Consider the following 14884-nt stretch of genomic DNA (forward strand, 5'->3'; position numbering starts at 1 on the left):
CACACACACACACACAGGCTAAATAAAGTGTGACATGTGGCCGCTGGGTGCTCGCGGAGCTTCAAACCTGAAACCTTGTAACTGTGGTCACAATATCAAGACTTGTTAAGCTGCTGTGAGACTTGTAGTGGTGCGTTCTTTTGGTCTTGTAATCGCGACTAGTAGCTCGAGCGTGACGTCACATCCGTGTCGAAAAACGAATAACCACGGGTTGCGTTCTTTTTGTCACACAATACTACGAGTCGGAGAAAAGATGGATTTTTGTAACATTTTTAGTAACATTTAGGATTCTATTCACCCAGTTATTGACATATTACACACATATATTTCACAGTTTGATACATGAAAATTACGTGATTAACGTTAACGTTAGGCTACTGCTCTGCTTTCTGCTCAAGACTCGGCTTAAAGCCATTGTTGTCATATAGCAACCGAGCGTCTCTAGCCAATTTAAGCTGCTGAAGCTACAAAATAACTAATCAGGCGGTATTTAACTCCTAATAAGACTGTAGAGACATGCCTATAGGTAGCAGTATACAGCGCTATGTTTAACTCCTAATAAGCCTGTAGAGACATGCCTATAGGTAGCAGTATACAGCGCTATGTTTAACTCCTAATAAGCCTGTAGAGACAGCTTTTTGCCTATAGGTCCTAAAAGACTGTAGAGACATGCCTATAGGTAGCAGTATACAGCAGCTATGTTTAACTCCTAATAAGACTGTAGAGACATGCCTATAGGTAGCAGTATACAGCGCTATGTTTAACTCTCTAATAAGACTGTAGAGACATGCCTATAGGTAGCAGTATACAGCGCTATGTTTTAACTCCTAATAAGACTGTAGAGACATGCCTATAGGTAGCAGTATACAGCTCTATGTTTAACTCCTAATAAGACTGTAGAGACATGCCTATAGGTAGCAGTATACAGCCTATGTTTAACTCTCTAATAAGACTGTAGAGACATGCCTATAGGTAGCAGTATACAGCGCTATGTTTAACTCCTAATAAGACTGTAGAGACATGCCTATAGGTAGCAGTATACAGCTCTATGTTTAACTCCTAATAAGACTGTAGAGACATGCCTATAGGTAGCAGTATACAGCTCTATGTTTAACTCCTAATAAGACTGTAGCGACATGCCTATAGGTAGCAGTATACAGCACTATATTTAACTCCTAATAAGACTGTAGAGACATGCCTATAGGTAGCAGTATACAGCTTATATTTAACTCCTAATAAGACTGTAGAGCGACATGCCTATAGGTAGCAGTATACAGCTCTATGTTTAACTCCTAATAAGACTGTAGAGACATGCCTATAGGTAGCAGTATACAGCACTATATGTTTAACTCCTAATAAGACTGTAGAGACATGCCTATAGGTAGCAGTATACAGCGCTATATTTAACTCCTAATAAGACTGTAGCGACATGCCTATAGGTAGCAGTATACAGCTCTATGTTTAACTCCTAATAAGACTGTAGAGACATGCCTATAGGTAGCAGTATACAGCACTATGTTTAACTCCTAATAAGACTGTAGAGACATGCCTATAGGTAGCAGTATACAGCTCTATGTTTAACTCCTAATAAGACTGTAGCGACATGCCTATAGGTAGCAGTATACAGCGCTATGTTTAACTCCTAATAAGACTGTAGAGACATGCCTATAGGTAGCAGTATACAGTGCTATGTGTACGACTTCTTCATTTGGTTACAACAACGACAAAAGTGCTTAAAATTGTAGAAAACCACAATGTTTACTACGTGTGATGCACGACGTAGCCATCTTTGAAAGTGAGCTCGGGGTCCTCTGAGTTCAGACGACTTGACGAGTCGTAAATACGACCTCGGTGGCGTCCTTTTTGCAACTTCCGGTTCGTAACTCCGGAAAACAACTCATAAAACGACTTCGGTGGACAAAAAGAACGCACCATTATCTCCCTACTAGACATCGTTCGGATGACGCTGAAATCGGATGAAGAAGAGAAGTAGCTGTTTTCCAGGTTTATCTGTGTTTTTGGCGTTGGGAGGCACTGGTTAAGGTTAAGGTTAAGGTTAAGGTTAAGGTTAAGGTTAAGGTTAAGGTTAGGGTTAGGTGCCTTAAAGGCAGCGGTCGCAGCGCTTCCTGGAAGGAGCAGTTGGGGGCAAAAAAACACCATTGAGCGTTTTCCAGCGTAGATGCGTATCGTTTTCACATGTGAGGATGTGGACTTGAGACAAGATTTAAGACAGTCTGACATGTTGTCTTAAATCTGTTATCTGTTCTACCTACCTGCCCAGGGACTACGAAAAAAACAAATAGCAACGCTTAATAAACCCCTCCTAGTTGGGTCTTTTCTTGTGCTGGGACTTTTAAATGATGAATAAAATATAATAATAATAATCATTCCTTTCCCCATTCGCCCACAATGACAGTTTCATTTACTCCAGTAACGGGCCCATTGGTCCAGCTGGCGTTGTGTTTCCCTTTTGGATTAAACTCAGGCAGTTTGGCCAGACTGTTGCCCCTGCTGGAGCCAACGAGTTGACTCAGTCGCTTGTAGCCATGACGACGGATATTCACAAACGTTCCAGGAATTGCTTTGAGGGCACTTCTACTATGCCTCCATTCACTTAGCTCCAAAAATCTGCCTTTGACTGACGAGTCACTACTCCATTGAATCCACATCCTTCTCTGAATGCAAAAATGCAACGACAACAAACATTTTTTTTAAAAAAGACTTGATGTGATTACCTAACTGCTATTGTGCCTTTGGGGACGTGGTGCGAGCTCCGATGGCTGCTTGATGGGAAGTCTGGGAAACAAATATAGGAGAGATACCATCAGGGGTGTGGAGGTTTTCCTGGGTGTTTCCTGCCACTGGAACAGTTAGGAGTCATTAATAACAAGCTTTAGAGAGCCAGCTTCAAAGACATCTGGAGTCACGCTCGGACTGCAGATCTCCAAAACTTACACTAAGTGATCTCAGGATGGCTGTGTAATTGTGTGGGTATTGGTGTGTATTGGTGTGTGTGTGTATGTGTGTGTATGTGTGTGCACATTAGGGTCATTCATGCTAGTGCCATTAATGAGTGCGTACTACGGCTGAACCATTCGGTGAAGAAAAATCTAATTGCGATTTTTCTGAAATGGCTTTAATGGGAGTGATGTTATTCAATGGATGAAAAGGAAGATGTGTGTATGCGTCTACATTGGCCACACATTTAGGCTGCAGCACCCCCCCACAGCGAAAGTATGTTCCCACGTGCATGCATGTGTGAGTATGAGATTTAGTGTCGATAGACACATTAGTCCACTAATAGCACCGTTGCCTCCAATAGGGGGGTCCTCAGAGTTGCTGCAGGGGGGCCACCAAATTATAGTTTGATGGTTTATATACTTTTTTATATAACGACCCAGAGCTTTTTCTTCTCCTATCCAGGAGTCTATGTGTGGAGGGGTCAGACCTTCCTCCGCAGCGCTGTGGAGATACAGTAGGTCTGGTAATAGGAGATTACTCTTTGCACTCCTGTGGCTGGGGCGAGGTGAAGCAGTTATGTCAGTTGTGTTTGCACTCGCACGCGCAGATTAGCGCTGATGAACACACCGAGTGTGCCTGCCTGCATGCATGACTGCCAGCAGCCATCCTAATTCCTGCAGCTGGTCAGAGGAATGTCATGTTAGCTTTAGTGCTTACAGAGTGGTTTGATCCGAGAGCTCCTCATAGATTTCACCCTCCATTACCTCTGTGATGCACCTCATCAGGTCAGCTGGAGCCAGGATCAGTGACAAAATGACAGACGGAGGGAGAAAGGGAGGGAGGGAGGGATGGAGGGAAGGATGTGTCATAGAGCTTCCTGACTGTGACTGACTTTGTTTCTCTTGGTCTGCTTGTCAGTGGGGACTCACAAGTAGGAAGGATATTCTTCGTCCACTTTGATGTTCACTTTTCATATATATATATATATATATATAGACTGATGATCCCAACAACTTTGTGTCTGAGACTGCTTGTTGGCTTTTGCCACGGCATGTTGTATGCATGCTTAGTATCTGAAGGCCAACACCAATGGTGATATTTTTTTCTGCCAATATTCAGCAAATGTCTTAATGTCTTAATTTAAATTACAAAAATTTTTCTGTGTATATAATGACCTAGCCTGTATAAATTAGACAAATCCATATGCAGTTTTGTTTGCGTTCACATTTTGCACGAGTTCTGGGGCATCTGGTGGCCCAAGTAACATAGTATCGTAAGTGGTTAAGTAACATACCATGTAAGTTAGAGGTGTGAATCTTCACTGATCTCCTGATTCGATTCGATTACGATTATCATGTCAGCGATTCAATTCGATTCGATATCTCGATGCGTCACGATGCGTCAAATACATTTTTCTGTTAAAGCCAAGCAGGATATTTAATTCATAGCTTTTCAAGCTTCAAAAACAAAACATTCTGCAGTGCTCTAATACTAAATAAATTGGATATATAAAACTATACAGCACTGAGCATATGGCACTTCCTGAATGTTCAAAAAATAACAGAATATGTAAACAGAAATGTTGTTAGGCCTACATTAAATTGTAAACAAAAATAATCGATTATGAGCCTGCCGATTATCGATGCAGCATCGTCCACGTCCAAGATTCGATGCATCGATTATTTGATTAATTTCAACACCTCTAATGTAAGTGCATGGTCTCCAGGTTTGATGCCCACCTCTCTGTGCATTTCCCGTCTGTATCACATTTAATTTGGAATTGGAGACTGGCAAAAAATAGTGGAGCATTTATAAGCTGAAGAGCCAGATATTTCCCTTAGGAGTTGGTAGAGACCAAAACAGAGCTAAAAGAGAGCAGGTGGACACAAACACGACTCCATAATCAAAGATCATGTTGCTCCGTGACTACTAAATGTGTAAGTAGGCAAGTGTTTGCTAATAAGTTCCTCATCTAAAAGGTGATGCTTTATTGTGTGTCCAGCTTGTTTTCCAAAAATTGTCATACCGGTGTAAAATGCCTTTTACTCCAGCAGGTGGAATCCCAAAATCCACTGTCCTGTAGTCCCATCAGTAAACTGTATATCCCTTTGTTAACAAGTAATGGAGGAAACTAGCTAGCCAGAGCAAATTCATCTGAGAAGTAATCAGGATATTTGGGATTCAAAACAATAGTGGTGAAAATTGTGAAGCTAAACATGAGGCTCATTGCTAACTTTGTGAAATTCAACTGCTTTAGAGTACTGTACAATTTAGCTCAAGTGAGGCAGCAGAGTTTATATGACAACTTCTACCTCAGCCAAGATTAGCGTTCAAATTCCTGGCATTTCCACTCAACTTTATTGTACACAAATTAAAAATACCTTGTGTCAAAACACCCAAGTCTTCATTTTTCCCTAAATGGTTATTTCCTTTCAGGGTGGAAAAACTTCCAAAACAGATCCTCATTTGACACTAGAATTTTCCATTGATACCAAAACTCGTGAAATTCCAGATTGGCTACATTACTGATGTTAAATGAAGAAATAAAACTAAATATAAGCCACGAAAATAGGGAGGACTCTCCATTCTGGCTGCTGCTGCCGTGGTCCTGCTCAACGCCCTGCTACGCCCTGCGCTGCTACAACTAGTATTTCTAGTCACAGTTCCATTATCTGTATTGTTACTATAATTTGCCATGGTGCATCATGCCAACTGCGATAATTATTATGATTTATATTTCTGTATATATCTGTATCAGTGTCTCTGTGTCTCAACCGTCAGCGGCAGATGGCCGCCCACCAAGAGCCAGGGTCTGTCCGAGGATCCTGCCTGTAAAAAGGAAGTTTTTCCTCGCCACTGTCACCCTAAATGGTCTTTGTAAATGATAGAGTGTGGTCTACGCCTACTCTATCTGTACAGGGTCCTGAGATCATTTCACTTGTGATATGACACTATGAATAAAATTGAACTGAACTGTCTGATTGTCTGACTTTTCACGCCAGCCCAGATTCGGTCACACTGATACGCATATGTGCGTGTGCTGTTAGAAAGCAAACGGCTGGCACCGAGCCGAGCCGTGCCCTCTCATGTCCGGCGTTTGGAATTCCTCAGCCGTGAGCTCAGCTCCGTGCCGGCCGGCGCTCCGCTGGTTTTGTCCTATCTCTGAGCGCCGGGGGCAGCCATCGCTCCCTCCCTCGCCTCATTTGCTCACGACAATGAGGCGGGCATGCCAGGAATGTGAGAGCGCATTCTTCTTCGTACCCCCCCAAACTCCCCACCAGTAACCTCCTCAGCACCTTCTGAGTCTCCTTCAAACACTCACTACCCTCCCCCCACCTCCCCACCTCCTCACACACACTCCTCCACATCTGACATAGCATTTCCCTTACACATCGCCCCCCCACACACACACACACACCTCCAGGCCCACCTCAGTGCTCCTCGCATTCTCTCCCGGACCAGATCACTGCTTTCTGAAAATTCTCTTGAGACCTGGTACCAATCACGCGGAGATAAGACATTATTTAGTGCATTATTTTCGTAGCCAGTCAGAGCAGATTTACGGCTAACATCTGCGCGCATGGGTGAAAGTTTTCTTATCGTACAGATTTGACAGATAGTTGTGACACATAATGAACTCTCACTTTGTAATTTTTAGGATTTAGTAATGCTCTCTGAGTAATAGCTGCATGGGCATGTCACTCCTTTTTCTTTCAGAGCATAAACAGGGTGAGGAAACTGTAGTCTAAAAATAATTAGGGAAAGGAAAGTAAAAATCAACAGAACCGCTGTGGAAAACAACACAAAAGGTGCAGCTACAGCATGTCTACCACTCTTAAAGTACAAGTCCAAAAGGCTCTTTTCTATGACACAGCAAATGCAAATTCATTTCTATTCTTTAAAAGTTTCCATTTTTATTTTCCTTTAAGTAGCTTTGAGGATGGAAGAATCATGGTATTCCTCACTTTGTGACTGTAACATAAGCCCCTTCACTGCAACCCTGAAATTATCTCGACGTTACCTGGAGGAGCTGTGAGATGTGAGAACGCAAATGTCCGAATCAGTTGGATTACATTAGATTAGATTTGATTGACCCCAAATTGGGAAATGTCAGTGCTACAGCAGCAAAATATCAGACACAGAGCCCACATCCAGAACATACAAGGAAAGAATGTACAAATGTGTATTCAAGTTGGGAATAAAAAATGTACAACTACTTAAATAGTATTTATAAAGAACTATGTTTGTGCAAGTTGCACTTAGTATTGGGATAAGTGCAACTTGCACAAACATAGGTTAGTTGGACCGGACTTTACCCTGCCTGCTCCCTAGTGTTGATGACGCTTCAATCATATGGCTGGCACAAAACCGGGAGAATACACACATGTGAGGGTGCAGAAGAAGGGTGATTTACACGAAGAAATTCGGGATTTGGGAACTTCTGTTGGTAAAGGGCAGATGCGGAAATGGTCAGACAACTTTAAGGAACGACAAAAGACTTGGTTGTTCATGACCAAATTAGGAACTATTTGTAACTATGTAACGCGGCTTGATTCCCATCATGTCCTACCCATGTCAGGCCCAATGGTACCCCCCGTACCAGCTACCTTGTGAGCTAACTGGGCGCCCAAACATAGTTCAGTTGTATTTAAAAAATAACAATATCCACTTTTATATAATGAATAGTGTTATACATTTGGAACATACATTGGGAATCAATGAAGGGGTACGTGGGGGCACCTCAGACCAAAAATGTTGGGAACCACTAATACACAGTATACTCTGTTTCAGCTTGTTCCAGATCTGCATTAAAGCTGTATGATGTTTACATCAAGTGAAATGGTTTTTATGGCACACCATTCCATCAAATGGAAACTTGTCTCAAAATTTCAGCCTGACTCATTTGATATCTTTAGAACCTTCTCTCGAGTTTGCACACACTATATATACATTTATGTATATATAAATAAAGAAATAAATGAAAGATATATATATATATATATATATATATATATATATATATATATATCACTTTCATTTATTCAGGGAGCAAGCTCTCATTTCCAATGCTGCCCTGATTACATTCCATATATAATTACAATACATATACAAATTACTGAACATAGTAATTAATAGTTGCAATACACAGTGCACACATAAAACAATTACAAATGTTAAACAACTCAAAGAGCACTTGTACATTCAGAATACATGGAGTCATAAAGAAGATTTTAAAGTGATTAAATGAAATCGGACTGTTCAATTTCATTAGAATCTGCAGGATATTCCAATGATATGGAGCATAATATACTCCAATGCAGTTTTGCCTAATTCTGTCCTAACAAATGGAATATTTAGGACCAAGGAATCACTAGTGCAAATGACATAGTGATACAATTTAATATTCAGCAAGCTTGTTAAATATACAGGCAATTTTTAAAGCAAGGCTTGGGAGATAAATAAAATGCAGCGTTGCTCCCTTCTTAGAGCCAAAGAAGTCCAGCCTACATTTTGATAAAGGAGACAGTGTTGGGTTCTGAATCCATCACCAGATATAAATCTAACGGCAGAGCGATGAACTGCATCAAGTGGCTTCAATGTAAAGGAAGCCGCATGCATATAAATGATATTCCCGTGATCTAAAGATGATAGAAACGTAGCTTGAACTATCTGTTTCCTACAACTTTGGGTGAGGCAAGATTTATTTCTATATTACAATGCTAATTTGGGCTTTAATTTCTTAACAAGTTTAGTTACTGTATGTGTGGTTTCAAATACAGTTTATCGTCCACCCAAATGCACTTGTAGCCGGAAACTTTATGAATTTGTGTCCCATCCAAAGTGGTGATGGCTCTTTAAGTTACAGTTACAGTAGAAATTAGTAGATTAAAAGTCAATTTAAGATTAAAAAGAGCTCTTCGGATTGCACAAAAATCTGATTGTGAATTCTGACCTTGAGTTTGTACTGACCGGCCCACCAGAGAGATACTTTATTTACATAAACTGAATACATTTCCAACAAAAAATCCACCTCCGTTACCTTCGCTCTGGACAGATCAGGGCAAACTAGGGCTAATAACTTGCTATGCACTCTAGTGCACTCAAAAATGTTCCAATCTGTCAAAATATGTATAAACACCATTCATCCAACTTGTTGTTGTGAACACAGAACCTGTCCTATGTGCAATGTTTCTCTCTCTGCAGCTCCATACTTAAGGAATAATTTGCATATTTGCGTTTTGTTTAGCTGCGGGGATGAGTGACACCTAATTGGGTAATGGCTGAAGTGAGAATGTCAAATCTTTCATCGGGAAAATGGTCTTCGCTGTTTGCTCTGCACAGCATGATGTGCAGTGTGGGAGGAGGCCTGACAGTGATGTAGTAATGATAGGACGCAGAGCACTCCACCGCTTGTTATCAGAAGCCTGGTACCAAGTGGAGCTGCATCTGGAGCCGTAATACAGGATATATGTGTGTGTGTGTGTGTGTGTGTGTGTGTGTGTGTGTGTGTGTGTGGGTGTGTGTGTTTCTGAAAGAGATTTTTTGGAAAAAACTTCAGTGTCAGGAGGTTCTGCTCTGAGCCAATGCCTCTTTCCTCTGCTCTGACTGTGGAAAACCTTTGTTGTTAACCATCCTTCTTTCAGTTCACACTGCTGCGCAATCGCCATCCCCTTTCAGAATGCATGGGGAGGCAAGGGGTCAAAGGTTAAAGGGAAGGAGGTGACGTGGAAGGGTGGAGGATGGTGTGTGTGTGTGTGTGTGTGTGTCTGTGTGCACCTTAGAGGAACATTCTCCAGACACTATGAGGGGCAGCTATCAGGGCCCGAGGAGCCTCGGAGGAATCAGTGACAGCAGGGGTCGAGCTGACAGACAGATACCTCTATCTGCCTGTGATAGGACAGGACACGCAGAGCACGAGACTTATCTGGAGGTGCTACTATGTGGCTACATCTCTGACTGACACCGCAAACTGTCGGCCGGATCCACAGCAGACACCCACTGTCCGCTGCTCCCTGGTGAACAAGGCTCTGTCTTTTTTTCATGAGAGGAAATCTCTCGAGGTCATTTCCAAACTCACCTTCTCTCTGGCAAACATCAGCAACAATGAGTCACTGATAGATAGGTCGAACGAACAGGTGCACTGATGTCAAAGCTCTGCGTTTTCCCTCCTTTATGAGCGGGGAATGTTCTTTCCTTCACTGTTTCCTTGCGGTGTAACATCTCTTCAGTCTGGCTCTTCCTATCATTTTGCATGCATTCCCTGTATTTATGGCTGTATGCACCACATTGACTGCAGTTGGTAGGACGGAGTTCGGGGTGCAGTCGCAGATCTAGAAAATGTTACATGGGGTGGCAAGGGGGCAAGAGGTCTTGGCAGGGTGGCATGGGTAGACGGTCCGTGGTAATCCCTATATGTGAATGGCTTTAACAAAACAAACACAAAAATACTTTTATTGTAAAGTTATTGTTTAATCATGCCCTGACATACAGAGCCCCGGGGGTGACATGGAGGGAGAAAAAAAAAAAATAGACAAAAAAATAACAAAGGAAACAAATAAAAACATGTACTGGGGGGCAAACACTTTTGCAGGGAGGGAAAAAAACGATGAAACAAAAAATATGAAAGAAAAAAAAATGCATACACTGGAGGCAAACACTAAACTCCAGATCTGGAGTTTGAAAATCCAACAAATAATAAGGATAGCCTGCAGTAATTGACATCAACAGTCAAGGACAATGTTCATAATAACACTTCACGTTGGCATGTATTAATTAGTAAGGCTTATCTAAATAAACGATGGATGTATCGACCAAGGAGATGTAATCTCCTCTAACTCCTCTACTGGAGCCCCTGATGGATGTGCATGGAGTGACTACACTACATTAGGCTGTCGGTCCACTTACCTTGTGTGTGTGTGTGTGTGTTGTGTGTGTGTGTGTGTGTGTGTGTGTGTGTGTGTGTGTATGTGGCTTAGTAGCTAGCTAGCACCAGCTAACCTTAATAACCTTAGTAGCTAGTAGCACGACATAATGATTACATCTCCTTGGTTGTCTAAATACATCCATCGTTTATTTTGATAAGCATTACTAATTAATATATGCCAACGTGAAGTGTTATTATGAACATTGTCCTTGACTGTTGATGTCAATTACTGCAGGCTAACCTTAGTAGCTAGCTAGCTAGCTAGCTACTAAGGTTAGGTTAGTAGCTAGCTACTAAGGTTATCCTTATTGTTTGTTGGATTTTCGAAAGTCGAGATCTCGAGTTTGAAAGTCGAGATCTCGAGTTTGAAAGTCGAGATCTCGAGTTTAGCGTTTGCCCCCAGTACATGTTTTTTTTTCTTCCTCCATGTTACCTCCAGCTCCGGGCTCCGTACTACGTACACACATTGACTGTATCTTTCAAGAAGTCTTTTTGCCTGGCGTATCTCAGACTCAGAGCCATATTCCTCAGCCACTAACAAAACCAATTCTTCCTTTAAGAAGTCATTGTTTGACGGGTTTAAAGCGCGTATACCCCTCATTATCTGGCTGCTAGAGTTTGAAAAGCGCCTGTCCACCTCACTGATCATTGAGTCTATATGATGGGAATGAATATACCTATTCTAAAGGAATCTTTGCTGTCAACATGTGTTTGCTGTCCAAGTGTAGATGTTACAAGAGTATCAATGTAGTCTCCGCAACCTGTTCTCACTCATAAAATCCGGACGTTTGGACAGTGGCTGTCAGCGTCTGAAGCGACGAAAAAGGCGCCCTTCAGCGTGTTTGTATAACGTACCGGGGAGAGCAGGCAGCCACACGGGGTTTAGTGAGTAGCATGTAAAGCCGAAATTCCACGTAGGGAGGTTGGTAGGGATGGTGGATGGGTCAAACACAGGACTTTCACCCGGGTTCGTGTCCTGCTTGTCACGTTTCCTAAAGTTCAATTCAATTCAATTTTATTTATAGTATCAAATCATAACATAAGTTATCTCGAGACACTTTACAGATAGAGTAGGTCTAGACCACACTCTATAATATATAATATAAAGTCACTTTCTTCTTTAACCGTCCCGTTATTCCAGCGTGTCACGGAAACGTAAGCCCACCCACAGCCTGTAACTTAACCTAACTGGAAACGTAAGCCCACCCACGACCTTTTCCTTAACCTAACTGCGTCAAAAGGGACGCCAATAGTCCCGACCAAGCGCATTTAGATAAAAGCGAGTTATATGACGCTAAAGGAGACTTTTAGCGTCAATAACAACGCCAAAGGCACCTGACCAAGCGTCCGTATTTTACGAGATGGGACTGAGAGAACCTGTTGGTCTCCGGTTGAACATCGGCAACTTTCCCTCTTTGGCGTTCGGTTTAGTGCAGTGCCATTGAAATCATAGAGGACACTGGCTTCGCCTTGTCATCATACCTCCACCCTTTCATTCACAAAATCGTCTTGGCGACAGCCAAATTGCCAAACTCAAGGCTTCAAAACGGTGGTCCACAAACCAATGTGTGACTATACAGTCTATGGCTCCAAAGGGGTAATCTTCTAACCTTTTCAATGTACTGAGCCCATGGTCTTTCCTCTAGCGCCACCCTCAGGACAAACTTTGCACTATAAGAACCACAGAACAGCTAACTTACTATTATCTTGTCCTGAGACTTTAAACTTTTATTTCGCTCAAAATGTGTAGTCTTTATAAATACAACCACAGTTAAACCTACAAGATTGTTTGCGGTTATTTATAGTGTCTTAAATACAACCAAGTGGGTGGGTGGGTGGATAAGGAGGATGAACAGACAAATGGGTAAAACTGTAGGAGGAAGAGGAAAGGGAGGAGGCTGGTTTGTGAGCGTGGGTCTTTGTTGGCCCGTAGCTCCTCAGACAGAAAGAGCGATGTGCTGTCCAGTTTATTGTGAGAGTGTGCGTCTGTTTGTCTGTCGGTCGAGGGATGTAGGACACCGAGGTGTGCTGTGTATTCACAGAGTGTGGGGGGGGGGCTCAGGAAACGGCAGAAACAGGAGCTTCCCGGGGAAAAAAGGCGAGGGGCGATTGCCCGCCGTTCTATAGGAGGAAATGAGCCACGTGGGCGTGGGCCTGACGGAGACTATTTCCAGCCCAGGGGCCCTTAGGTGGGGCCACCCACAGGAAATATGACATTTACATTACATGCACATTTAGGTATTAGCTTATCATGAATGACTGAGTACAATAGTGTCAGAAATTGACTAAGATCAGAAGCAACGAATGACAAGGAGTGAATAACAATGTTCTGTGACTCCAAAATGGTATTTAAAGTGACTATATGTAACTTTTAAATGTTTCTGAAACCGTGTAATTTTTCATCGGATGATCATAAATGACCTGTAACAGCAAAGGAGACTAACAGTGTATTTTTATATAGTATTTATTAATGCTTTTGCCTGGATCCGATATTTCCCGCAAAGTCACAAAATGAGGCGTGGTGATGGTGCAGTGGATATGACACATTCCTTTGGTGTGGGGGATCTGGGTTCAATTCCCACTGTGATACATCAACCAAGGTGTCCCTGAGCAAGACATTTAACCCCTAGTTGCTCCAGTGTGACCTCTGACATATATAGCAATTGTAAGTTGCTTTGAATAAAAGACATGTAATGTAAATTGTGGCAGACATTTGTATTTTGCTGTAACAGCGGAAAAGCCTGTGTTATTCTATCCAGCCAGGTAAAAGGTAGCAGGACATTTCTTTATATAGCCCTAATTGTATTTGAATTGTATTGTAGAAGTTATCTGCTGTAGTTATGGCTGATACTGGGGCAGGACCATCGCAGAAAAAAACGGGGGGAATTAAACGAAGAGCAACTAAAAGCTAAAAGGGAAAATGACAGACTGGCAAAAACCTGAGTCAATCTCAGTCCGGCTTTCAACAGATGGAGACAATTAGGGGATTGTAAATGATTCAAAACCGAGCCCGAATTGGCCCTTTCATTCATTCATAAAATAACTTTACAACACTAGATGTGGTTCTAGATCAGTAGCCGACATGAAACTACATCCCCCTTCCATTTAGCGCCCTGTTTTTATTTCTTTTCAGTAGTTAGGACAGAGTTATCATAGAGAAAATCTCCAAACATACCCCAAGCCGTACTTGCTGTCCCGATTTCCTGGTTTCCAGATCATTAACCTAAAATCACCTTTTGAAAGTTAATGATTCATACCTGCCTCACATAAAGCTCTTGGAAAATCTGACAGTTTGTATTAGCCAATTTGGGCAGACGCAGAAAAAAAGACACATTCCATCTGAAATCGTAACCATAAAGATGTTATGGTTTGTTTGGCAGGGGTATGTGAGAAAAAAAGAATTATGTCTGGCCTGTATCTCAAATTTAAGGTTTTACAGAATGTTTGAGCACAGATACAACTTTACAGGGCAGGTAGAAGCTGAACATCAGCTCTGTCATCGAAACGGCACAGCTGAGCTGAGGCTGTACTTCCTGCACCAGCTGAAGAAATCCCACCTCCAAAGTCAATGATGGCGTAGAAGAAAATAATACTGAGTGAATTGGCATCCAGACAGAAAAGGTCCGACCCATCATTGTGATCTTTGACATCAAAGACATCAGCGTTTCGGCCTCAGAGCCTGTGGAGTCCTTTGCAGTAGTACTTTTGAATGGTGAATTGCATCATAAATGGACTGCATTCATATTATCAGGGTGCGATTTGTGAAGAGAGCAGAGAGGTGGACACAAATGATGGACATTTGGTGGAAAGTTAAACGTACAGTATTCTTCAGTTAGTTGCAAAAGCCTATAGTCCAAGTGCAGGGGTTAGGTTGTATTATGTGTTGGTCTTTATGGTTCCCAGAGAAATACAGACAAAATAAAGACTTTGTTCCAAAATAACACTGTTACGGTTCCAATGCGTGTGGTGTCTACAACCTACGTAGGTTTCCATATCTAA

Source organism: Perca fluviatilis, chromosome 23, assembly GCF_010015445.1.
Source record: "Perca fluviatilis chromosome 23, GENO_Pfluv_1.0, whole genome shotgun sequence".
Lineage (NCBI taxonomy): Eukaryota > Metazoa > Chordata > Actinopteri > Perciformes > Percidae > Perca > Perca fluviatilis.